The 27776-nt window shown below is 48.4% G+C and overlaps 1 protein-coding gene across 1 annotated transcript in view; it reads left to right on the forward strand.

Moving 5' to 3' along the window:
* The first annotated feature begins 13261 nt into the window (after nucleotides 1–13261).
* PLCG2 (phospholipase C gamma 2) overlaps nucleotides 13262–27776 on the forward strand; it is a 171025-nt gene continuing 156510 nt past the window's right edge. The window contains exon 1 of the mRNA XM_082438973.1: nucleotides 13262–14507. The gene's annotated coding sequence lies outside the window, so the exon portion shown is untranslated. The remainder of the gene's footprint in view (nucleotides 14508–27776) is intronic.

Below are 27776 nucleotides of genomic sequence, written 5' to 3' on the forward strand. Positions count from 1 at the left end.
GGCCACACAGCCAGGAAGTAGAATCACTTCCATTTGAACCCAGGCAGTCTGGCTCCAAAACAGAGGCACTTCTCACAGCACCAAGAGGCTTATTATTGGTAGGGGCATTTTTTTCCATTAAAAAATGTTTTTTAATCATAAAAAAACATATAAAATGTGCCATCTAAGAGAGGGAATTTTCAAAGGCAGAATAGCCCTTCTCAGCCAAGAGATGACCTAGAGAATTCGCTACTCCAAGTGGGCTGTTTTCGCCTGGAAATCAGAGGCCTGGGCTCATTTGTTCACTCAGCACATCTTACGGGGCCCTACTACCTGCCCGGCGGGGTCCAAGGCAGGGCCTAGTGTTCAAGGTGAGGCCGTGAGGGGCCCCAGGTGAAGAGTTTAAGGTGGTGCTCCTTTTCAGGGTTGACCCTGCACCTGCATGGCCCCCAGAGGGGGCGCCACCCGGAGTCCTGCAACAGGAACCTAGCGTGGCCCCTCTTGGTCACTCTAGTCCAGCCCAGGTTCAAGATCAAGGAGAGTTTAGATAACCTGTGAGAGACCCAGTCCAGCCAGGAAAGGAGCTTCCGACACACCGTCCTTGAGGAATGATTCTGTCAACAGGGTTTCTGGGGGCACTTAGTACAACGCAGCATAATCCCCGTTCTCGGGGGTCTGGTGGGGAGAGTGAGGGCAGGCGGACACCAGCACATGTGCACACCGGTTACCACCTGTGACAGCGTTCTGAAGGGCAGGGAGGGTACCACCCTCAGGGCCCCCTTTCGAGGGAGCTGATGTTTAAATTGCGGCTCACAAGCTGGCCAGCCCCGCCTCAGAGGCCTCGGGCCCAGCACCGCGTCCCCCTCCAGGCTTCTCCATTTGCATCATCCCCTGCTTCCCTTGTTCCTCCAGCCCTGGGACTGTGGCTGCCCTGGGTCCCTATTAGCCCGCGATACCTAGTGTCCCCATGTTGTCTTTTGCGTTCGCAATACCTGGCCAACAGCTACATTACACTCTGTCTGTTAAAAGAACCGGGGTGCTTTCTGTTCTCAGTGACACTGGAGGAACGGGCATCAGCTGGGCCAGGAGCAAAAGGCAGTGCAGTGCCCGCAGGGGCACCTGCCTGGCCATAAGCCATGAGGCTGGAGGGAGCTTGGCACATTCCAGAAACTGGGGGAGGGGGAGGGCTGGAGGGAGTGAATGGGGTGGCGGGTAGAATAAGGTGAGGCTGGATGGCTCGGCTCTCGTGGGCCATGGCGCGGAGTCTGGATGAGATCCTGAGGGAGCTGGGACGCCGTGGAATGTAAAGTGACGGAGTGATGTGATCCGATTTATCTTCCAAAGGATGGCCTTGGCTACAGTGAGCCTCACTCATGGGAGGGGCCAAGAGTGGGTGTGTGGGTTCACTCCAGGGTTCCCTGACCTCACTCTAACAGTGAGGAAAAGCCTGCTTATGGGAAACCCGGGCTTGCTTTCCTGTAGTTTCCATCTTGGGTCCCAGCTCCTAAATGCAAACATCCCTGAGGATTTGATGGCAGCTCGGATGTCCCCAGGTCTTATCTGCTTTGGGCAGAATGTTGCAAGTCCCTTCAGTGGTTCGTCCCATGAGGCATAACAAGAAAGAGAACAGTCTGCTCCCCAGGCTTCCTCTGGGCCTGCGCCTGTGCCCTTCTTCTTCAAATAATATTTTTAAGTACATAAAGTCCAAGGAGTCTTAAGGACACCAGTTATATTGAATACAGTTATCAAGATATAAAATCCAAATTTGTAGTATAATAATACCTGTGCTTGTAAGTAACATATTTAATAACCAGCTCTAGCAAGCAGTCTCGTGATATTAGGATTTGCAAGGAGTGATGAGCATCAATGATATCTGAGATGTCTGCAACAACTATAATGTGATGTGAAAATATCTGTAATTTCTGAGGGTGAGGAAGTCACAGGTCCTGCTGATACTCCTGTGTTCTGTTGCCATGTTCATCATGGAAGGAAATGCTAAATTTCAGTTAAAGGTTAGTGCAGATGAAGGTGTCATTTTTTTTCCCCATCTGTATTAGCTCGGGCTGCCGTAATAAAATACCATAGACCGGGTGGCTTAAACAGCAGATATTTATTTCTCACAGTGCTGGAGGCTGGAAGCCCAAGATCAAGGTGCGGGCCGATTCCGTTTCTGGTGAGAACCCACTTCCTGGCTCTCAGACAGCTGCCTTCTCACTATGTCCTCATACAGGCACTAATCCCATGATGGGGTCCCACCCTTATGACCTCATCTAACCCTAGTCATCTCCAAAAGGCCCCACCTTCAAATACCATCATGTGGAGGGTTAGGGCTCAACCATGGCTCTGGGGGTGGGGGACACAAACTTTCATTAGTAATAGCATCCAAATTCATGGACCCCTTTAACCACAATCATCAGGCTAAATAAACCCCTGCTCTAGGGGAGAGGGCCATGTTTCTTTATAAGATATACTTTGATGAGCTCTTTAGGGTGGAAAGTGAACCCTTAAAGGCATGCTCAAGCAGCAAAGACCACCTACTAAACTATTTGCTGGGGGAGGGGTGGCCTGTTGACAGGAGGACCCTTTGCTTCACTGAGCACCTGAACTCACTTGGCTCTGGAGTTAGGATTGCCTGGGTTCGGATCTCACTGTCACCACTTACTGGCCTCAGTTTACTCATCAATTCAATGGGGATGATAGTCCCTCTTGTGTAGTGTTGACAGGATGATTAATGGGCTAATCTGTGTGAAGTGTAACCCAGCATGCATCCTAGTGGACATGCAGGGTCTTACCCAACATCCACCCTCCCTTCTTTGCTGACGGTCTCCCACGTGCCTTGAGGGAACCAAGTCGCATGCACTCTGGGTCCATGGTTTGATGGCTCTGACTGTCCCTGACCCCACAGCTCTAGGGGTGATTATCTGATCGCACCTAAGCTAGTCCCTATATTCCATCTCCATTCACACAGGGGCTCAGGAATAGGCACCTTGTCCATGTTGAGCTGATGAGAACCTGGGCTCAGGGCTTTCACTGGACTTGGTGGGTCGGGAGCTCTTCTTCCTTGTGGATAGGAAGCTGGGACAAGGGAAACTTGGAGCTGCCGAGGCTACTGTGGGAGAGAGCCTGCCTGAGGTCGAGGTCCCGCTAGAAGGAAATAGCCGGGCGAGATGGAGAGAGACTAAGAATAATGACATTGTCTGAGCTCCTGGATCCAGCTGTGACTGCAGGCCTGAGCCCTTAGTTACATGAGCTGATCATTTCCCTTCTTGTTTACGTCAGTTTTAGTTGAATTTTCTCTCACTTGCAACCAAAAGATTTCAGTTTCACAGCAGTAGACTCCATAAGTGCAGTTGACCTTGAACAACATGGGTTTGATTTCTTTCAATGAATACCATATGCACAATTTGCAGTTGGTTGAATCCGTGGGTGCAGAACCTGGGATACAGGGAGGGGCTGACTGTGAAGTTATAGGCAGGTTTTTGACAGTGAGGGTGTCAGCACTCCTAACCCTCGTGTTGTTCAAGGGTCAACTGTAGTAGTGATGGTGGTGATGAGGAAGGAAGTGTGGAAAAGGAGCTGGGAAAGAACTGAATTGCTCTAAATAATAGCGGGAAAAGGAATTTGAATTTTTGAGAGAAATTTGGAGAGCTGGAAAGAGGAGCCGACGAGACTGGGCACTATGGGAAGGAAGGGGAGATTAAAAGAAATGCTGCTTTTTCTTGAACAAAAATGTCTAATCTTAACCCCAACACTGTTATGGATTTTAAAAAGAATGTTGTGCAGTGGAACTTTCCATTATTCTGTAAACATTCAGTAAAGAATACATGAACCAATAAATGCTCGTTTTATGTAAATCAACCCCAGTCAAGACGCTGGCTTTTGCATCCAGGTCCCTGCAGGGCTGAACTAGAGAAGGTGTGTTCAGTAACACATGGTGTTATAGGTTCCCTTTCCTCCTTGCTGACACCACATCAGGGTGCCCAGCGCAGAGATTGAATCTTGGTTGGTCTAAGCCAGTCATGACATTCCTCGTCCTCTTCCCACTGATTGGACACGTGCATGTGACCTAGTGCTGACCTATGAGAAACGGGTAGGGTTGCCAGAAGCCTTCCGTGATGACCTGTGGCCATATACATCTTTCTTTTCTCTAAGTTCCAATATTCTCTTAGTGTTGCCACCAAATATCTTCGCCTCTGACCATTCTCTGTCTCCCAGCTTGAATTTTCCTGAATTCTAGCTACCCCCGGACACACACACACACACACACACACACACACACACACACACACACACTCTCTCTCTCTCTCTCTCTTTCTCTCTCTCTCCCCCTCTCCCTCTCCCTCTCCGTCTCAAAACAATGACTATAACTTAGGAAGTGTATTCAAAATATTTAACAACCAGGATGGCATGGGCACTGCACATTGAATGGCCACAGGCAACTTGGCCATATGGTAAATATCAGCTGGATATCAACCCCAAGGACACTTCCTATTCTGGGCAGCACGGGCTGGGTGTTGGGGATGCAGTGATAAATTCTGTACATTCACTGCTCTCAAAGCAGGCAGTCTGGTAACTCCTGTAAGAAAACGTAGGTAAATCTAGAACACAAACGTTTCGTATTTTCCCTTTAAACCTGAGGCTATGACCTTGGCTGCAGGTTAGAATCACGTGGGGAGCTTGGTCCAGATTCTGGTTCAGTGGATCTGGGTTGGCCTGGGCTTGTGGGTTTTAACAGAGAGTAGATTGAGAACTCTGCTCTCAGCTATTGATTCAGAAGCTGACTTCAGCGTCCACACTTTATTTTTGAACTTCCTGCCTGTAATACAACTATTTTACTACCTGAAGGAGCAAGATAACTTTTATATTTTTATAAATTTATTTTTGGCTGCATTGGGTCTTCGTTGCTGCGCACGGGCTTTCTCTTCTAGTTGCCGCGAGCGGGGGCTACTCTTCGTTGCGGTGCGCCGGCTTCTTATTGCAGTGGCTTCTCTTGTTGCAGAGCACGGGCTCTAGGCGTGCAGACTTCAGTAGTTGTGGCACGTGGACTCAGTAGCTGTGGTGCACGGGCTTAGTTGCTCCGTGCACCAGGGCTTGAACCCGTGTCCCCTGCATTGGGAGGCGGATTCTTACCACTGCGCCACTAGGGAAGCCCCACAAGATAACTTGTAAAAGGTGCTTCCTTTTTTTTTTTTCTTTACTGCTTAGAAGGGAGCGGGTGTCTCAACGAGGAAGAAACAGGGCGCGCTTCTGGGGCAATATGGTGTCACAGAATAAAGGACGGAACCTCGGGGCCCTTAGAAGACTCAGCAGTAAAGTGAATGTCAGGATCCTAAAGGAACCTCTGCTAACCCTAAAGTCGGTCAGAGAGTCTCAACCGATAGCTTCCCAGGGCGGTGTGGCCCCAGACAGAGCCAGTCTGCTGGGTAAAGGGAAGCAGAACGTGATTTCATGCCTGCCCAGTGCCTCCCGGCTTATAAGTGCGGTATCTATTCCCACCAGATATCTTTGTGCTACATGGGCTCGCTTCCTGGTCAGTCCCGAGCCCCTTAGGTCCTAGCATTTCCGATCCCGGAACCCTCAGAGACCACAACTCCCAGAAAACACCTAGGCCAGAAGCGGAAGCGCACCAGCGGGATGTAGCCGCACTGTATTCTGGGAAGTGTAGTTCACAGAGGCAGGAGGATCCCTGAGAGCGATGCGTTCTGGGGAAGAGAGTTTTCAAACAGTCTGAGAACCCAGCAGTGGGAACCGAGATGATCTCACCCGAGCAGAAAGCGGCGGCAGGGCGTTAACAAGTTTTGGATTTGGAGTTATTTTGTAGGATTTATTTTTGTATCTGTCCACTCCCAACATCCGAGGAGGCTATTCCCGCTTCTTTGATGGCAAACTGGTCTGGATCGGTTATTCCTCGCTCAGACTGGACTGAACAGTCTGCTTGACCTCATCAGCCTGTTTGCTTATCTGTAAAATGGGCGTGTTAATAATGCACACTTCACAGGCATCCATCAGGCGTTGCTTAACAAATTCCTCCTTTTGAATCGTAGCAGCTTAATGAACAAATGGATGTGTATTGTAACAAATACCAAGAATTCTGCTCCAGGAGAATTCTTTGGACTTTGTCTTTGAAAGGTAGGATTTTATTCGGATTCCAGTCAAAGGTCATAGGGGAAAATGTAAGGAAATCTTGTCAGACAGTGGCTCTGCAGGGCTGCGTGGCGCTGCGAGCCAGGACTCAGGGAGATGAAAGTTTAAAAATATGACAAGCTTCTGGGGCAAGCGTCCTCACACTAATACTCCCACTAATAATAAATACATCCTCTAGAAAGGACCATTTGGCGGTAGCTTTCAAGATTACAGATGCATCTATATATGTAGGTACAGTGATTCCTCTTCCAGGAGTTTACCCTACAGACACACTCTATACTCAGAAACTTTCAAGAGGACAGATTTAAGAATATTCATTGTAGCACTGTGTATAAAACAGATGATTGGAAATCATCTAGACATCTGTGGATAAAGGACCAGTTACACAACTTGTATACACTGGGATACTCTGTTGCCATCAAAACTAATGAGGTGTAACGTCAGCTATGTACTATTCCTGCAAAAAAAAAAATTGTTTTACCTTCATCTGTTTTGAGGAAAGAGTCAGGGAAGTCCAAATTGAGGGATATTTTGCAGAACTGACCTGGACACTCAAAAATGGCAATGTCATGAAAGACAAGAGAGGCTGGGGACTGTTACAGATTAAAGGAGACTAAAGAGACATGACCATTAAATGCAATGGGAAATCCTTAATTGGAACCTGAATTTTTTAAAAGGATTTTTAAATTGGATACCTGGGGAAGTTTGATTATGGGCAATACACTAGATGATTGAGTTTCCTGAATGAGATAATTGTATTGTGGTTATGTAGGAGAATGTCCTCCTTAGGAGATACTTGCTGAAGTGTTTGGGATTGAAATACTAACTCTTGGATAGTTTAGAAAGAAGAGAGAGAAAGAGATGAAACAAATATGGCATGTATTAATAATTGGTGATGAATAGTTGCTAAGTTCAAAAATATGGTTGTTTATTTTCCTATTCTTACAAATTTCTTTATAGCATTGAAATTTTCCAAAGTAAAAAGTTGGGAGGAAAAAGAATGAGGAAGCTCCATATGCACTGATAGGGGAAAAGCTTTGGGAAATGTTGGAAAATTTTTTTAAAAAGCAAGGTGCAGAGCAATAGATGTAGAATGCTGCATTTTTGTGGAGGTGCGCAAAAACTGACCCCAGAGGAAGACAGAAGAAAGAGGTGACAAAGGCTGCCTCTGGGGAGGGGAGATGGGGGGTTGGGGGGACAGGAGTGGGAAAAGGAGGCTTCTCACCCTTACTCTTTTAGACCTTTTGAACTTTGTATCGCATATAATCTATTCAGACAAAAAAAATAACAACTTAAGAGAAGATTGTTTCTGGGAAAGCACTTGCGGTCAGAAAACCCCAGACTGGGCTCCGCTATTCCCCAGCTGTAGACCTGACAGCAAACCCAAAGCAGAAGGAACACCAGTTACTTTCACATCCTTTCCCACATCTGATCCTCATCACAATGAATGAGCCAGGCAGGTTTTATCAGGCCCATTTTACAGATTAGGAAAACTGAGGCTCGGAGAGTCTTAGCCACTAGTCCAAAGTCATCCAGTGGGATACTGTCAGAGCTGGGATTGAAACGGAGTCTTTTCTAGTGACGCAGCCTGACTCCTTCCCTCCTTCAGGGGACCTCTCCAAGCGCTGAGAGCTGGGGGTGGCAGGAGAGGGCCCAAGGTGGAGCCTGAAGTTCAGCCCAGCTGCCTTCCCGCCGCTGCTTTTACACGGGGCTCTCCAGGCAGGAAACAGACATCAATGCTGGGCATCCAAAGCATGGGTTTGATTTACATGTTCATGCATTACTGGTTTGGGGGTTTATTTGGGGGACCCTGAGCTAACTCAGCCAAAGAACCTCATCCCTGAGCCCATCTGGGCTGTTTTTTACCATCTCTGTAATCTTAAATCTTAAAGCGGTCCTTTTATTAAAAAAAAAAAAATCAAAGTATTAGATGGATATTGTTACCAATTCAACAGTAAAGTATTTAGAGGGCCATTTGGCATTTCTGTCAAAATTAAAAAAATATATATATATATGTTTTGGTACGTGATCCAGCATTTACAATGGCAGATGGTTTTTTTCTGTGATTATGTTCACCCAGGTGTTCAAAGATACATGTGCAAAGATGCATTGCTTATAACAGAAAGACCCAAAACTGTAAACAGCCCATCAGTAGGCAACTGCTAAACGCAATGGGTCTCCATGTGCACAAGGGAATGCAAAGTGACATGGCTGATTAAAAACAAAAACAAAACGAAACAAAACAATATACCATGAGGTTTGCTGCATTTGCTGGCCCAGAAAGATGTCTACACTATAGTGAGTTTAAAAATGATCTCATTCCAAAAAAAAAAAAAAAAGCTAGCTAGAAGCATATATTCACAGAGATATATATGTTATAATAAACATAAGAAAAAACAGTTTATAAGGTTAGATATCAAATTATTTGACTAGAATATAAAAATGACATTTCATTTTCATTTCTTTGATGATTAGTGAGGTTGACTCTTTTTTTTTTTTGGCGGGGGGTTGGCCAATTGTGTTTCCTCTTGTGTGAATTGCTGAAATATTACTGTTCCTTGCTGTTTTGTCACATACAAATGGTGTAAAATTCTGAAACCATGTCTCATAAGCGTTTCTATTTAGATTTCCAGTGCTTCCTTCACGAGGGTATTTTGGAAAAGAGGTTTCTGAGCTTGAAGCAGAGAGTACTCTGCGTCTTAATGTAATGAGCTAACCTGTGAAATTCAGGGCTTTGAAAAATACGAAGTTTCCTGCCCAAAGCATCACTCCTGTTTCTTCCTTCTTTCAATTCTAGGGAGTTCCTGTAAAGTATATCGTTTGGTTCTTGGTGAATAGTTTGAAAGTGGAGGTGGTAGGAGTGTTTGAAAGAGGGAGGAGTGATGGGAACCAGAGACTGATGACCAAGGCCAAGACTAGGGTGAGGTGAGCAAGGGGCCTAAGGTCCACTCTGAGAGTGAACGTTTTAGGAGTTGCCAAATTTAAGGATACACAAAGTGCAAGGAGGTACTCTCAGGGGCCCATCCTAGGTACTTCACTCACCTCACTCAAGCCCCAGCCCTACTGACTGCTTTTTTTTTTTTTTTCAAAGATTTATTTATTTATTTTATTTATTTTTGGTTGCATTCGGTCTTAGTTGCAGCATGTGGGATCTTTCATTGTGGCATGCGGGCTTCTCTCTAGATGTGGTGTGAGGGTTTTCTCTTCTCTAGTCGTGGCGTGCTGGTTCCAGAGCGCATGAGCTCTGTAGTTTGCGGCACGCGGGCTCTAGTTGGGGCGCACGAGCTCAGTAGTTGTGGCAGGCACGCAGGCTTAGTTTCCCTGCGGCATGTGGGATCTTAATTCCCTGCCCAGGGATCGAACCCCCATCTCCTGTGTTGTAAGGCGGATTCTTTATCACTAGACCACCAGGGAAGTCCCTTGACTGCTTCTTGATGACAGAACAAAAGATCTGTAAACAGCTATTGCACTATGAGGCTAGAGTGGTGCTGATCATTTCTGCTGAACTAGGTTCAACATGGTGATGCAACAGACACAACTAATTCTGCATCCAGGTCAAAGCAGCAGAGTTTTGGCTTAGCTCCCGAGATAGGGTCCCAGACCCTTTGTGCTGTGCCATTTGGCGTGTTGGTGGCACCTCCTTGTCTGGAGGTGTTGAGGATTAGACTATGCTATGCAGGGGGTTCAGAGTAGGCCTCTGGAGAGATGGGGGTCATCCATTTTTGTCCCTAAGATTTCTCTGATTCTCTCTCCACTTGTGGTAGCAGCGTGGCTAGTTTTCTCTGGACGTACCCCATGCCTAGCCTCCACCTGCTGCCAGCCCGAGGCCCAGCCTCCTAGAGGAGAGAGGCAACCTGCAGGCCTCAGAGATTCCCCTGACATAACAATAGCTAATGCTTATTAAGCTCTTACTGCATACCAGGCATGGCATTAGCACTTCATATCTGAAGCCTCACTGAATTCTCACCACAAGCTAGGGGCTCTCATTATCTCCAGGTTGCAGATGAGGAAACTGGCGCCCCTGCAAGGTGAGCAACCTGTCTCTAGCCGCAGAACTAACAAGGGCAGAGCAGGATTTGAACCCAGAGCCCCACGATGCCCCATCCTCCGTGGCTCACGGCTGTGAGCCCTGGGCTGGGGGCTCCCACTGTCCTCTGCCCCTGGACCTCAGGGCTCCCCAAGGCTGGAGGGCCGGAGGCCCGCAGAGTTCTAGAGTGTTTTCAGAACATCAGTGTGGGGTTCAAGCAGGTTCCCTCTTCGCTGGTGGGAGCTTCCAAGAAGCGCTGGGCCAGCTCGGCCCCTTTTCTTCTGAGGGGAGGGGGCAGTGTGGGTTGGGACACGTCCTCTTTTAAGGTTCTCTGTCTTCTCTCTCGCTGCTTCTGACCACTTCCTCTTTTCCTTGGGGCGGAGGCGGCTGTGACCACACTAATGGCAGCCATCCAGGCAGTGGCCTCTGAGGCTCTCCTGGAAGCGCTCACCCGCTGGGCTGCGGGCACTTCTCCACCTCCACTCCCAGGGTCCTACCCCACGCCCCAGAGAGCAGTGGGGGGTAGGCATGCTCCCCAAGTGCTCCCTTCGGGGCCCGTAACGCTGACGCAGTGCTGCCCACCCTCCCTTCAGGCTCTGCCTGGGCAGAATCCGCTCCCAGCAACTCCCGCGGAGGATGTGGCCCAAGTCCAGGACCCCTGCCCGGACAGACAGACCCCTCAGGATGCCCAGGGAGGCAAAGACCCCAGCCCAGCGCCAGACACCACAGTAACAAATGCCCCCGGAGGCAGAGGAGCTGCCGCCTGGGAAGAGGATGGGCGTCCAGAGATGCAGGGTCCAGGCCTTGCTTGGCCACTTGTTAGCTGGGGGCCTTGGGCAGCTTGCTTTTCTTCTTGGAGCCTCAGTTTCCTCATCTGTGCAATGGACGTAAATAATAACACCTCCAAGTGTTGTAATAGTAAGGAATAAATGAGGTGCTACGTGTATCGTGCTAAGCACAGAGCCTGGTACACAGCAGGTGCTTAATAATGGTATCAGCTCTTATTAGGCAGAGCCTGCAGCTAGCCTCAGCCCCTCAGGATGCCTCCACCCCCACCAGTCACAGCTACCCGGCTCTGTTCTTGGCCTCTGCCCTGTCTCGACTCCCACCCGCCCAGCTGCCCGGCTTCCCTCCTGCAGCAGGTATGGCCCTCAAGCTCAGGTCCGCAAGGAATACCGCTTTTTTTTAGTTTGTAGCCTCTCAGCCCATCTAGCCAGTTTGGTGAAACATCAGCGTCAGCCATTGTTGGGGTGCCCGGCCCAGTGTTGAGCCAAAGCCCTGGGTTTGTTTTGATTCTTGTGGTCAAATTTACATAACATAAGACCAACCATCTTAACCTTTGTTTTTTTTTTTTAATAAATTTATTTATTTTATTTATTTATTTTTGGCTGTGTTGGTCTTTGTTGCTGCTCACGGGCTTTCTCTAGTTGGGGCGAGCGGGGGCTGCTCTTTTTTGAGGTGCACGGGCTTCTCATTGTGGTGGCTTCTCGTTGCAGAGCACGGGCTCTAGGCACACGGGCTTCAGTAGTTGTGGCACGTGCACTCAGCAGTTGTGGCTCGTGGGCTCTAGAGCGCAGGCTCAGTAGTTGTGGTGCTCGGGCCTAGTTGCTCCGTGACATGTGGGATCTTCCCGGACCAGGGCTCGAACCCGTGTCCCCTGCATTGGCAGGCGGATTCTTAACCACTGTGCCACCAGGGAAGCCCTTAACCGTTTTTAAGTGTACACTTCTGTGGCATTAAGTACATTCACACTGTTCTGCAATCATCACTACCATCCATCTCCAGAACTTTTTGTTTTTCCCAGTTGAAACTCTGTCCGCATTAAGCACTAACTCCCCATTTCCCCTCTCCCAGCCCCTGGCACCTACCCTTCTACTTTCTGTCTCTACGAATCTGACTACTCTACATGCCTCATATAGGTGGAATCATACAGTGTCTGTCTTTTTGTGACTGGCTTATTTCAGTTGGCGTCAGGTCCTCAAAGTTCATCTGCATTGTAGCAGGTGTCAGAATTTCTCTCCTTTTTGTGGTTGAATAAGATTTCGTTGTGTGTCTAGACCACGTTTTGCTTATGCACTCATCCATCAGTGGGCGCTTGGGTTGCTTCCGCATCTTGGCTATGGTGAATAATGCTGCTAATACACATAACGGTGCAAATATCTGTTCAACTCCCTATTGTAGTTCTTTTGGGTGTACACCTAGAAGGGGAGTTGCTGGGTCATATGGTAATTCTATTTGATTTGTTGGTTTTTAATTTGGGCCCGAGCACTGGGGAGGCCCCTCTGGATGTACTGACGACAGAGGGTGGTGGAATCAGGAGCTCGAGGTGGTGGGTTCCAACCCTGGCTCTGCCACTTCCAAGTGGTGTGACCTTGGGCAGGTCCCTTACCCTCTCTGTGCTTCAGTTTCCTCTGCTGTAACGTGGGATGCACGAGCACCTGCTGCATGGGGCTGTGGTGGTAATTAGAATTTTACTTGGAATGGTGCCTGGCGCACCGGCAGTGCTAGTAACTGTTAGCTCTGGTTGCTGGTGCCTGTGTGCTTGCTGAGGTCCGATCCTGCGATCTTACTGCTTCTGCAGCACCCTACCAGCCTGACCCTGCCGTGGCGCATCCCTTAGGGCTGGCCCTGGTCCTTCCCCAGGACTCAGATTTCTTTTTCACCATTTCCAGGTCTCTGGGAATCTCTCTTCATCTGGCGGGAGTCCCTCTCTCCATATCCATGGCCTCGGCCTTTGAAGACAAAAGCCAGAAAGCCATGCCTTGGACCACCTCTGGGAGAGCCTGAGCTGGACCGGAGGGGAAACTTTGGGTGCTGACCAACGCGGGCACTGGCACAGGCGAGGAGGAGCCCTTTCCTCTTTCCTTTGAGCTTGACTGTACTGTTCTCCATGACCAGGTTCAGTCTGGGCCCTGAGCTTGGGAGGGTATGAGGCAGCTGGGAGGATGACCGAAGACAGGCCCTAGCCATGATTACAGCGGCGGGAAGAGGCGCTCTGGCTGGAGATGAGAGGAGCGCTGGTTTGGCGCTTCATCTTGCGGAGTTAGCTGGAGGGCGCGGGGTAGCGAGGGGTGGCTGTGGAGGGAGAGGAGGTGGCTGGGGCCAGGCCAGTCCCACCTCTGGTGGAGGCTAAGCTGGTGTGAGGGCACTGCCTGGTCAGCTGGCCTGGGTACCCGTCACAGCCCTGCTGGCCTGGGGCGATTCCAGGAGGAAGGCAAGGCCAGACCTGGCAAGCTGAAGACTTTGGTCCTTGGGGACCATGCTTGGGGGTTGACCCAGGGACCCCAGGTCCTGGGAACCCACTTTTAGGTTTGCCACCTTCACCTGTGGTAGGAGGGGACAGAGAAGCCTCTGGAATGACCTCCCCATTTCCCTCCCCCCATTCCCTTCCTTCCCCATCCTTCTCCTTTCCCACTTGTCTTTTCTCTGTTCTTTGCACCTCATCCCACGTGGTAGGTGATTTGGAAATTCACAAAGCAGTGCACTTCACTTCACAGTTTATCCTCCTCGAGGACCTGGTAAGGCGTCACCACCTGCTTTAGTGGATGACTTTTTGCGTGGCCCTCTGGCACAGCTCACTAATGGAGACCTTACCCCTCCTGACACTTCTCCCTAGGTTTGTCAAATCCAGGCCTGTCTTAAATATTTGCAGAAATCCCCAACGGGGCACTAATAACCTGCTCTGGGCTATTAAATAAAATTAAATAGAATATGCCATGAAGATTAAGTAGAGTAACATGTAGAAAATGCCTGGCACATTGTAGTTATTAAAAAATGAGTTATTATTATTTTTATTTTTAAAGATAATTATTATGTAAAAAAGGACATGGTTTTTAGAAATATTTATTGAGCACCTACTCTGTCCCAGGTACTGCAGCGTTTGAATTTTGCCCCAGGCGTCGAGCTGACTTTCCAAGCTGGCTCAGAAGTGGTGACCCCCGCCAAGGTCATCACCCCAGCAACAGCACAAAGTGAGGGACGTGTCTGAAGAGGAAGAGCCAGCTCTGTGTCCTTAGGCAAAGTGCCTGGCCTCTCTTGAGCCCCTGTGTCCTGATCTGTAGAGTGAGGCTGGAAAAACCCCCTTCCCCTTCTTGTGGGTTGGGGGTCAGGAGATAGAACATGTGTCAGTCTTGGCAAGCAGGAAGGTGTTGCCCCGCCGAGCAGGGAGGTGGCTGTCCAGCCCCGCCTGTGCCTTTAACTGAAGCACCTGCCCTCAGCTCCTGAAGCCGCGTCTGCAAGCTCCGAGGACACCCCTCGAGGACACTGAGACTGTGCTCTTCCCCAGAGCTCCAGGCCATCAGGAAAAGAGTGTTCCACAAAGTCCACGGAAAGACAGTCGTTCCCCTGGTGCCCCCAGGTAAGGGTGTGGCCATGCCTCCAGTCATCCCAAACCTGCCCTGACTCCAGGCCGGTCCATGTAGTCTGTTTCCATGGAGACCAGGGAAGGTGACAGCATTTCTGGGAGGAAAGATGGGCTTTTTGTTCAAGGGCACAGTGGGATTTCAGAGGTTGAGTGGGGTGGTGCTCAGCCGAGTGGTGGAGCCGCCATTGTTCCATCAGGATGAAGTGTAGGGTGGCCAAGCCCAGGACAGTCGGGGAGGCCGAGTGGACGGCAGCCTTGTTCCTGGAAGCCAACCGGATAACTTGCCAGCGCCACTCCTGCCTTTCAGACAGAGCTTGACGGGATGGTAGTGATATGCTGTATTATTATTATCTGTATTATTACTGCCAGCGTTCATGGAGTGCATATTATGTGGCCAGTCACCGACCTTAGTGATTTAGAAGATTATCTCCTTTAATGCTCACAACAAAGTTATAAGGCAGCTACTATTACTCTTCTCATTTTACGGGTGAGGAAACTGAGGCACAGAGAGGTTTGGTATTGTGCCCAAGTTTACACAGCAGAGGAGCGGAGCCTGGAGTCCAGCCCAGGTCATCTGAAGCCCGAGCTGGTGCAGGTGACCGTGCCATATACCGTTGCACGCCAGGGGAGGACAAGCAGAGAGCTGGGTAGGGGGGAGAAGGAAGGTAAGTCCTAGCACCCAGGTCCCACGTGAACCTTTCATTAATAGTGGTGTTGAAGAGTCACAGCCTTCACGAGGGGGGTGTCACTGGCTCTGTTTTGTAGATGAGGAACTGGGAGCACAGGGAGGGTAAATGAGTTGCCCAAGCGAGGGAGCTATGCTTTGAACCAGATGTGTTGCTCATTCAGTGACCCCACCACCTTATCTTGCTTCCTCGGCCGTTTGTTCCAAGTCTGATCCTTCTTGGGAACTCTGGGACCTGGAACAGACACACCAGGCCTCTACACATGTTTTCTGAGATCATGTAAAAGATCCCAGATGGTTCCACTTGCTGTTTCCTTGGGTGAGGGAGAGGAAGTACAGTAGGAAGGGTAGTGACCTCATATCTTTTGCTCATGGATGTTTGCCTGAGCCTGAACTCCACTGAAATGGAGAGTTTTGAGAATCATGTTGGAGTAGTTGCATCTCCTTTACTTTTGTGTGAGTCAAAGAAAGAAGAAAGCCCTAGGAGGGACCCAAATTAAAAATTCTATCCACCCACCCATTCCTCCTTCCTTCCATCCATACATCCATCCACCTGTCGATCCATCCACCCACCTACCCACCCACCCATCCTTCCATCTGTCCACCTGCCATCCATCATCCATCCATCCATCCATGTCTTTATAAATCTTTATTAGTAATCTGTTGCTACTTGACCCGAAAACTTAGTGGTTTAAACAACAACAATAATTGTAATAATTGTTGCATGGTTTCTGAGGGTCAGAAATTGAGGAATGGCTGACTAGTTCATGCTGGCTGTTGGTGAGAGGTCTCAGTCCCTCTCCACCTGAGCCTCTCCAGAGGGCTGCTTGAGTGTCCTCACAGCATGGTGGCTGGCTTCCCCCTGAGAGAGTGGCCCTAGAGACCAAAGCAAAAGCCACAATGCCTTCATAACCTAGCCTGACATGTCATATACTGTCCCTTCTACAGGATTCTGTTAAGTCAGAATCATGCCTTGTTCAGTGTTGGAGGAGGCAACACAAGGACATAAATCCAGGAGACAAGGATCATTGGAGCCAAACCATCTTGGAGGCTGGCTACCACCATCCAGGCATCCATCCAGCCATCCAGCCATCCATCCATCCAGGCATCCAGGCATCCATCCATCCAGCCAGCCAGCTAGCTAGCCATCCATCCATCCATACATCCATCCATCCATCCATCCATCCAGCCAGCCAGCCAGCCAGCCAGCCATCCATCCATCCATCCATCCATCCATCCATCCATCCATCCAGCCAGCCAGCCAGCCAGCCATCCAACCAGGCAGCCAGCCATCCAACCAGGCATCCAGCCATCCATCCAGCCAGCCATCCAGCCATCCATCCAGCTGTCCATCCATCCATCCATCCATCCATCCAGCCAGCCAGCCAGCCAGCCAGCTAGCCATCCTTTTGTCATTTGTCCATCCGTTCATTCAGTAGACATTTGCTGGACTCCAATTTGTGCCAGGCCCTGGAAACAAAGCACACACACACACACACACAATCCCAAACCAACAGAAAAAAGCCATTGTTTGACATTTTCCTTCAGTTCTGTTTTTTTACACTTTGAACAGTTTGAGACATAATTCACATACCATACCATTCACTCATTTAAAGTGTATATTCAGTGGCTTCTAGTGTATTCACACAGTTGTGAAACCATCACCACAGTTAATTTTAGAACATTTATTATCACCCCAAACAGAAACCCCATACCCATTAAGCAGCCACTCTTCATTTCCCCTTTTCCCCAACCACCTTCAGTCACAAATTTACCTTCTGTCTCTATAGCTTTGCTTGTTCTAGACGTTTCATGTAAATGGAATCACATTCTAGGTGGTCTTTCGTGACTGGCTTCTTTCACTTTGCCTAATGTTTTCGAGGTTCATTCATGTTGTAGTGTGTATCAGTACTTAATTTCTTTTTATTGCTGAATATATTCCATCCTATGCATATTCCACAATTTGTTTATCCATTCATTCATTGGTGGGCATCTGGATCGTTTCCACCTTTCCTCTGTTATGAGTAATGCTGATATTAACGTCACTACAAGTGTTTTTGTGAACATTTTCAGTTCTCTTGGGTATACACCTGGGCATGGAATTGCTGAGTCATATAATAATTCTGTTTAACCTTTTGAGGAACTGCCAGGTTGTTTTCCAAAACAGCTACACCATTTTACATTCCCACCAGCAGTGTATGAGACTTCTAATTTCTCCCTCATCCTTGTCAACGCTTGTTATTTTCTTGTTCAGGTTTGCAGTCCTAGTGGGTGTGAAGTGGTATCTCATGTGATTTCAATTTGCATTTCCAGATGGCTAATGAAAAGCATCTTTTCATGTGCTTATTGGCCATTTGTATATCTTCTCTGGAAAAACATCTATTTGGATTTTTTTGCCCATTTTTAAATTGGGTTATTGGTCTTATTATTGAGTTGTATAGTCTAGATACAAGGTACAAATATATGATTTTCAAGTATCTTCTTCCATTTTGTGGGCTTCAGTCCTTTTTCCTGGTGCCTTTTTTTCTGATTATTAAAGTATACATTCCCATGCTAAGATATTTGAAAAATAGAGAAATGTATAAAGAGGTGGAAAAATAACCACCTGAGACCATCATGATTAGTGTTTACTAATGTTTCCTTTTCCTTTATCCTTTTTTTTTCTTTAATATTTATTTATTTATTTATTTGGGTGCGTCGGGTCTTAGTTGTGGCAGGCGGGCTTCTTGGTTGTGGCACGTGAGCTCCTTAGTGGTGACTCAAGGGCTCCTTAGTTGCAGCTCGCCAGCTCCTTAGTTGTGACATGCGAACTGTTAGTTGCGGCATGCGTGTGGGATCTAGTTCCCAGACCAGGGATCGAACCCGGGCCCCCTGCATTGGGAGTGCAGAGTCTTAACCACTGTGCCACCAGGGAAGTCCCTCTTTATCCTTCGTATCAATTCAGTTAGGTATTTATTTTTTGACAGGTAATATTTGCACAACTACAGAATTCTAAAGATTTAAAATAAGTCTCCTGCCCTGAGCCCCAGCCACCCAAACTCCTCCTAGGGACACCCACTATTACCACTTTCTTGGTGATTTTTTGGAGCTGGTTTATACATATAGACATATACATGTCAATTTCCCCTTAAACCGTAGTATGTCATTCTTTCCACTCCACACTTGTCAACAGCTCCTTTCCAGTCTTTTAGGTGTACATAGTTTTCTTTACATAGTTAGGAGTCATCTTGACCATACAATGTATCCATTAGTTGTAGGAGGTAGAGGACAAACCCATTCTAGTGTTAGCAAAAACAAGGAATTTTTTGAAGGATATTAGGTGGCTTGCACACTCTCTGGAAGGACAGAGATCCAGGTCTGGAATCTACATGACCAGAAGCAAGGCAGAACCAGGCACAGGTCGCCCCTGCCAGGGTCGGGCACAGACAGCACAGCTGGTTCCCCTGGGCTTGGAGGCTTTAGCCTCTGGTCCTGCTGCTGTTGGATGCTGGGTGTCTCTGCTACTGCCTTTGCCAGGTATGTGCCCTCTGACACCTGCTTCTCCCGTTGCCAGCTTCTGAACACCAGCTTCCTGGTGTTCAGAAGCCCTGCCTTGCTTCCACTGCCTTGGACAATTCTGCTCTGTCCCAGACTTGCAAACCCCACTCAGCAAAGCAGACCCCTTGTACCAGTTATCTGTTGCTGTGTAACAAATTCGCCCTGGCTTGAAACCACAACGCTCATTGATGGTCTATCATGGTTTCTATGGGTCAGGAATTTGGGAGAGGCAGGACAGTTCTGGCTGAGGGTGGGGAGTCTCTCATGCTATTGCAGGCAGGTGCTGATTTGTTTTGGGACCATCTCAAAGGCTGCTTCATGCTCATATCTGGTGCTGGGCTGGAGGGACTTGACCAGAGGAGAGCTGGAGCAGCTGGGGCTCCCTGGGCATCTCGTCATCTCTGTGCAGTCTCTCTCTTCAGACTCTCCAGCATGGTGAGTTCAGGGGAGCTGGTCTTCTTAAGTCAGCTTGGGGCTCCTAAGGTGTGCGTCCTGAGGCAGGCAGAAGCTTCATGCATTGTCCCTTCTGCCACCTTCTATTGAGGCAGTTATAAAAGGTTACAAAGATTGGCCAGGTTCAAGGGAAGGGGACCTGGACCCCACCTCTTAAAGGAGGAATATCCGTGTCACATTGTGGAAGAGCAGATGGTATGGACAGGTGTCTTTGGAAAATACAGCTGCCCACAGGTGGCTTTTGAGTACCTCACTCTCCTCGGAAGGCAGTTTAGCCCCATGGATTATCACCCAGGCATACCCTTGGGGAGGTCTCACCCTCACCCCTTGTGGTTGTCCTTTCAGCCACAAGCTGAACTCTCTGGTAATTCCAGGTCTCTGAGAAGCTGGTGGCAAGCCCTGTGTTCTCCATCTTGCTTGTTACCTTGTGGATTAGGTCAAATAGGGTCCATCCCAAATTCATGTCCACCCGGAACCTCAGAATGTCACCATAGTTGGAAATAAGGTCTTTTATTTATTTATTTATTTTTGGCTGCGTTGGGTCTTTGTTGCTGCACGCTGGCTTTCTCTAGTTGTGTCGAGCGGGGGCTACTCTTTGCGGTGAGTGTGCTTCTCATTGCGGTGGCTTCTCTCGTTGTGGAACACAGGCTCTAGGCACGCGGGCTTCAGTAGTTGTGGCGTGTGGGCTCAGTAGTTGTGGCTCGCAGGCTCTAGAGCACAGGCTGCATAGTTGTGGCACACGGGCTTAGTTGCTCCATGGATGTGGGATCTTCCCGACCCAGGGCTCGAACCCGTGTCCCCTGCACTGGCAGGCGGATTCTTAACCACTGCGTCACCAGGGAGGTCCAGAAATAGGGTCTTTGCCAATGTAGTCAAGTTAAGATGAGGTCATTTGGGGTTAGGATGAGCCCTAAATCCAATGGCTGGTCTCCTTAGAAAAAGAAGAGAGGATGCAGAGAGACCCAGAGGAAAGATGGTGTGCAGACACAGACTCACAGGGAGAAGCCATGTGACAGTGGAGGCCCAGACTGCGGTGGTGCATCTGCATGCTGAGGGACACCAAGGGCTGCTGGCCCCCGCAGAGCCTCCAGGAGGAACCAACCCTGCCGACACCTTGACTTCTGACTCCTGGCTCCTGAACTATTAGAGAATGAATTTCTGTTGTTTCAAGCTCCCCAGTGGTACTTTGTTACAGCAGCCCCAGGAGACCAATGCACTTGTCAGTGACATTTTGGTCCCTTACAAGTTGGGGGTCTGGCTGGCCGATTAGTGGCTTAATTCAGACTTGATGCAAAGGTTCAATCTGTGCAGGAATGACCCCTGTGGACCCCGTGCTGTGTGGCCGAGGGAGGTGACAGGCCAGGAGAGACTTGAGCAGGGCCTGCTCTGTTGACGGGGAGGATTCGGGAAACACATGAGTCACCAGTCACTGATGTGTGTTTGCTTGCTAGGGTCTTTTTAAAATTTTTTTAAATGTGAAAATCCAGCTTGGCCTTCCCAGGTATGTCCTGAGTCTCCCCGACTCTGGAGCTGCTGTGGTTGTGTCCACATGGGCGCTGTTTATAATGGCAACGGCTGTGACCTTTAGACCCGAGAGGAAAGCTGCCCTCGTGGATTCACGCTGTTCTCTCCGCGCTCACACTCGGGCCCTTAAACTGTTGTTCACCGGAATATGAAGGGAAACATAGCTGCTCCCGGCGAAGACCCTGTCCCTCTCCTGCGGGAACAGAGACCCCAGGGAGGCATAGCTGCCCCCCACCCCAGGGCTTTAGGGGTTCCACATCCTGCACCCGTTGTGTGACCCTCGAAAGCAATCAGGTGTGTCGCTGGGGCCTTTGCTTTTGCCTGAGAAGTTCCTTCTCCAGAGCCTCCCGGAGCCGGCCCCTCGCCCCTCCGCCTCCCGTCTGCTCCGATGGCACCTCCTCTGAGAGGCCTTTGTGCCGCCAGGTCCAAACACCTCCCTCACCTCCCCCGTAATATTTGCCTGCTCCACCCCATCTGCAATGACCTTGACACTGTGTTTCCTCGTTTATGGTCTGTCTTCCCCAGTAGAATGCAAGAGACACAGGGAGTTTGGGTCCATTCTTATATCCCCGGCTTCTGTTAACAGTGCCTGGCAAGTGGCAAGTGCTTGGTTAATGTCTGCTGAGTGACAGAATGCCTCAGCCAAGGACGCACAACCGTAGGCAAAGAACGTCTCGACCAGCCCTCCTGCCTTCAGCCCGGCTCCCTCATCCCACCCTCCTCCTGCTCAACTGTGAGTTTAACAAACCAGAAATCATCCAAGTCACTTTTCTGCTCTGAGACCTTCGGTAGCTCCCATTGTTCCCGGGTACAGTCCAGATGCCTCAGCAGGACTCAGCCGGCCCTGCCTGAGTGGAGCCCTGCCTGCCTTCCTTCCCCTCCAGGCACATCCAGCCCTCACTCCCGCAGAACTGAGTCACTCCTAGAGCGTGCGTCACTCAGGCGGGTCCCCTGTCTGAAATCCCGCCCTCTCTCCTCTCCTCCCAGTTCAACTTCACGTTCTGGGAACTTGAACTCCCGTCCTTTCTCTAGTCTCAGTGAAAGGATCACCACCTTCAGGAAGCCTTCCTGATCCTCTCTTCTCATTTTTTCCCCCCAAACCTGCGTTAATTATCCCTTCTCTCTCAACCTTGGCCTTAACACCTGTGTTGTAATCATCTTTTTTTTTTCTTAATAAAATATGATTTACACTCAGTAAAATTCACCCTCTTGGGTACAGAGTTCTACGAGTTTTGGCAAGTTCATAAAGTCATGTAACTCTACCACGACCAAACGTAAAACAGTTCCATCTGCCCCCACCCCGCAAAGTCTGTTATGTTCTTTTGTAGTCACCCCCCCTCCACACCCCCAGTCTCTGGCACCCAGTGATCTATTTTCTGTCCCTGTGGTTTTGCCTCCTCCAGAATGTCCTATCAATGGAATCATAGCTCTGCGGTCTTTTGGTGCTGGCATCTTTCACTTAGCATAGGGCAGGGGAGATGCATCCTTGGCGTTTCTTCCCTTTTATCCGTGGCTGCTATTTCAGTACATGGATGTTTGTTTATCTCTTCACCAGTTGAAAGGCATTTGTGCTGTTTCCGGTTTTCAGTGATTATAAAGCTGCTGTAAACGTTAGTGTATAGATCTTTGCATGGACGTATGTTTTTATTTCTCTCAGGTAGACACCTAGATGTGGGATTGTTGCATTGTCCGGTAAGCGTATTTAAATTGTTAAGAAACTGCCCAGCTGTTTTCCAAAGAGGCTGCACCGTTTTGCATTCCCATCAGTGGCTCCACGTGCACTCCAGCACTGGCTATTGTCAGGTGTTTTTGTTTTTTAAATTATATTTATTTTTATTTATTGTTTTGGCCGTGCTGCGAGGCTTGCGGGATCTTAATTCCCCAACCAGGGATCGAACCCGGGCCCTAGCGGTGAGTGTGCCGAGTCCTAACCACTGGACCTCCAGGGAATTCCCTGTCAGGTGTTTTTAGTTTAGCCATTTTAACAGGTGAGTAACCATTTTTTTTTAACCTGCTAATCTTTCCCACCAGCTGCGACCTCTTAACAGAGAATGAATCTCTCCTTTTCTTATCCTCAGAACCTAGAGTAGTGACTGGCACATAGCATTCAACAGGTATTTAGGTCAGCTGAATGACTGAATGAGTGACCTGTCAAATTGGTGTTTAAGGAGAATTCGTCATGGATTCCATGGGGGGAGTATTAGTCAATGCCCCCTCTCCCAAAGGAACTCATTATGAAGTCATCTTTCTGGAATCTGCCAGGCATAACCTCCTTATCTTTACACCTAATACCTTCCTATATCTGCCCAAAGTGCCCAGACTGCTTTCCACCTCTGAAAAGGCCCATGATGTGTTTCTTCCTTGTTTCAGCAGAAGGCACTGTTGCCCATACTAGAGGGTACAAAAGAATCATGGGGTGGGGTGGTGGGGTGGTTAAAATGCAGATCCCCAGGTCCCATCCTCGCGGTTCTGATTCTGTAGGCCCAGCATCTCTGAGTGTGTCTTAGACCTCCCTGAGAATCCCCAGGAGAAGCAAGAGTCCTTTGTGGGAGTCGACATAACCCCAGATCGTGAAGAAGGCACTCGGCTTCAGAGTCCAGCTCTGCCACCAAGTGCTGGGTCACCTCTGTGAATCATTTAACACCTCTGAGCCTCAGTCTCCTCATCGGTAAAAGAGACATGAGAATAATTGAGCTTCCTAACTTTGTTGTGAGGGGTTAATGCATTTACTGCATGAAGGGTCCTAGCGGGGGCCACTCTTCATCGCGGTGCGCGGGCCTCTCACTGTCGCGGCCTCTCCCGTTGCGGAGCACAGGCTCCAGACGCGCAGGCTCAGTAGTTGTGGCTCACGGGCCTAGCCGCTCTGTGGCATGTGGGATCTTCCCGGACCGGGGCACGAACCCGTGTCCCTTGCATTGGCAGGTGGATTCCTAACCACTGCACCACGAGGGAAGCCCCAGGCAAAGATTTTAAATGCTTCCTCTTCCCTTTAGCTGATGCCCTTGTATTTTAATGTTTTTATTGTTGCATGACATAATGCAGAAAAGTGACCTGTGACAGCCTTGATTTTGAAACACATTTGGTTTTCTCGTATAGCTAAGACATGCTCAGTAAAGCATATGTAGAAAACACTGAAGGCAGAAACATAAATCAGAGACAACCTGTTAACACATTGAACAGCCTTTTAAAAATATTAATTTTTTTATTGAGGTATAACATAAAGTCGCACAAGTTGTAAGCATAAGGCTCAATACATTTTCATTGGGTGACCACCTCATGTTAATCACCAGGTCAAAATTGAGACCATCACAGGTCACCAAGAGCCTGTCTTCTGCCCCTCCCCAGTCAAAGAGAACCATTATCCAAGGGCATTGATCAGCTTTGCCCAATCAGCCTTGTTTATTTCATTTTTTAAAAACAATTTATTTATTTTTTGGCTGCATTGAGTCTTTGTTGCTGCGCGCGGGCTTTCTCTAGTTGCGGCGAGCGGGGGCTACTCTTCGTTGCGGTGCACGGGCTTCTCATTGCGGTGGCTTCTCTTGTTGCGGAGCACGGGCCCTAGAGCGCGAGGGCTTCAGCAGCTGCAGCGCGTGGGCTCAGTAGTTGTGGCTCACGGGCTTTAGGGCGTGCAGGCTCAGTAGTTGTGGCGTGCAGGCTCTAGAGTGCAGCCTCGGCAGCTGTGGCGCATGGGCTTAGTTGCTGCGCAGCATGTGGGATCTTCCCGGGCCAGGGATTGAACCCGTGTCCCCTGCATTGGCAGGCGGATTCTTAACCACTGCGCCACCAGGGAAGTCCTTCATTTATGTTTTTTAAAAATTTATTTTATTCAAGTATAGTTGATTTACAGTGTTGTGGTAATTTCTACTGTACAGCAAAGTGAATCAGTTATACATATACGTATATATATACATTCTTTTTCATCTTCTTTTCCATTATGGTCTATCACAGGATACTGAATATAGTTCCCTGTGCTATACAGTAGGACCTTGTTGTTTATCCATTCTATATATAATAGTTTGCGTCTGCTAATCCCAAACTCCCAATCCAACCCTCCCCCACTCCTCCTCCTCCTTGGCAACCACAAGTCTGCTCTCTATGTCTGTGAGTCTGTTTCGTAGATAAGTTTGTGTCATATTTTTTTTTTGGCCGCACCCCACAGCATATGGGATCTTAGTCCCCCAACCAGGGATCGAACCCGAGCCCCCTGCGTTGGAAACGCAGAGTCTTAACCACTGGACCAATAGGGAAGTCCCATATTTGTGTCATATTTTAGATTCTACATATAAGTGATATCATACAGTATTTGTCTTTCTCTTTCTGACTTAACTTCACTTAGTGTGATAATCTCTAGGTCCATCCATGTTGCTGCAAATGGCATTATTTCCTTCTTTTTTTATGGCTGGATAATACTCCATTGTATACATGTACCACATCTTCTTTATCCATTCATCTGTCAATGGACATTTAGGTTGTTTCCATGTCTTGGCTATTGTGAATAGTGCTGCTGTGAACATAGGGGTGCATGTATCTTTTTGAATTATAGTTTTGCCCAGATATATGCCCAGGAGTGGGATTGCTGGATCATATGGCATCTCTATTTTAGTTTTTTGAGGAACCTCCATACTGTTTTCCACTGTGGCTGCACCAACTTACATTCCCACCAACAATGTAGGAGGGTTCCCTTTTCTCCACACTCTTTCCAGCATTTGTTATTTGTAGACTTTTTGATGATGGCCATTCTGACAGCTGTGAGGTGGTACATAATTGTAGTTTTGATTTGCATTTCTCTAATAATTAGTGATGTTGAGCGTCTTTTCATGTGCCTGTTGGCCATCTGTATGTCTTCTTTGGAGAAATGTCTATTTAGGTCTTCTGCCCATTTTTTGAGAAGCCCAAATTAAAACCACGGGACCAGAGGCTTTCCCAAGCAGCGCTCAATTTGAATAGCAGACTCCTACAACTCAATAGCAACAAACAAACAAACACACACCCCAAATAACCTGCCTTAAAAATGGGCAAAGGACCTGAAGATGTTTCTTTAAAGAAGACATACAAATGGCCTAGAGGTATATGAAAAGGTGCTCAGCATCGGTAATCATCAGGGAAATGCAAATGATAAACCACAGTGAGGTATCCCCTTATACCTGTTATGATGGGCTATCACCAAAAAAACAAAAGGAAACGAGTTGGAGAGGAAGTGGAGAAATTGGAACTCTTGTGCACTATTGGTGGGAATGTAAAATGGTGCAGCTGCTATGAAAAACACTGGAGCTTCCCCAAAATTTTAAAATAGAACGACCATATGATCCAGCCATCCCACTTCTGGGTGTATATCCCAAAGAATTGAAAGCAGTATCATGAAGCGGTATCTGCACTCCCATGTTCGTTGCAGCATTATTCACAATAGCCAAGATATGGAAACAATCTAAACCTCTATGGATGCGTGAATAAATAAAGAAAACGTCGTGTATAAATACAGTGGAATGTTATTCACCCTCTAAAAAGAAGGAAATTCTATTGTTTGCGACAACATGGAGGACATTATGCTAAATGAAATAAGCCAGACACAGAAGGAAAAACACTGCATGATTCCTCTCATATGAGGCATCTAAAATAGTCAAACTTATAGAAGCAGAGCATAGAATGATGGTTGCCAGGGGCTGGGAGGAGGGGGAAATGGGGAGTTGTTCAATGGATCTAAAGTTTCTGCTTTACAAGATGAGTAAGTTCTAGAAATCTGCATTACAGCATGTGCCTAGGGTTAACAGTACTGTGTTTTACACTTAAAAACTTGTTGAGGGACTTCCCTGGTGGTCCAGTGGTAAAGAATCTGCCTTGCAATAACAGGGAACGCGGGTTCGATCCCTGGTCAGGGAACTAAGATCCCACATGCTGTGGGGCAACTAAGCCCACGTGCCACAACTACTGAGCTCGCAAGCCTCAACTAGAGCCCGTGTGCCGCAAACTGCAGAGCCCACGCTCTCTGGAACCCGCGCGCCACAACTAGAGAGAAACCCGCGCACCACAACGAAGAGCCTGCGTGCTGCAACTAAGACCTGACGCAGCCTAAAATAAATAAATAAATAATAAATAAATCTTAAAAAAAAAAAAAAACTTGTTGAGAGAGCAGGTATCATGTTGTGTTCTTACCACACATACACATGCAAATACAACAACACAAAAAATGACAACAATAACAAAAGGATACAAGAAACTTTTGAAGGTGATGAATGTTTATTGCCCTGATTGCAGTGATGGTTTCTCAGGTGTATGCGTATATCGAAATTCATCAGCTTGTATGCTTTAATTGTGCGCAGTTTAGTACCAATTATACCTCAGGAAAGCTGATAAAAAAAATAGGGGGGTCTGACCGCCCCCCCCCATGCGGAAACTTCTAGATTGAGCCTAACCCTGACCAGGTCTGGAAGCCAGTTCTGGGTGGTACTTCCTCTCACAGAGGCCTGCCAGCCAGCAGCTGGGACTCAGCTTGTCCCCAGGGGACATGCACTTCTCTGAACAATATCAGGAAAGGAAACCAAACTCAAAACCTCTCGGGGTTTTCTGGTTGTTTTTGGCCGTGGGGTGGAGGGAGGAGGTTGGCAAGGCCCTGGGGCAGCGCGGTGGACCTCAGCCTGGCCGCTGCCGTGCGTGATCCGGAGAGGACGGCCAGGTTCAGAAGACCCACTATCTAATAATGATTATTATAATGAGCAGCTGCTACTTTATTGAAGACTGCATTGTGCTAAGCTGTTAGCCATTAATTCTTTTTTCTTTTAATTTTTTTTTTATTTAGTTATTTTTGGTTGTGTTGGGTCTTCGTTGCTGGGTGCGGGCTTTCTCTAGTTGCGGCGAGCGGGGGCTACTCTTCGTTGCGGTGCATGGGCTTCTCACTGCGGTGGCTTCTCTTGTTGCGGAGCACAGGCTCTAGGCGCGTGGGCTTCAGTTGTTGTGGCACATGGGCTCTGTAGTTGTGGCTCGCGGGCTCTAGAGCGCAGGCTCAGTAGTTGTGGCACACGGGCTTAGGTGCTCTGAAGCATGTGGGATCTTCCGAGACCAGGGATCAA

Source organism: Balaenoptera physalus, assembly GCF_965194825.1.
Source record: "Balaenoptera physalus genome assembly, chromosome: 19".
In the NCBI taxonomy this organism is placed as follows: domain Eukaryota; kingdom Metazoa; phylum Chordata; class Mammalia; order Artiodactyla; family Balaenopteridae; genus Balaenoptera; species Balaenoptera physalus.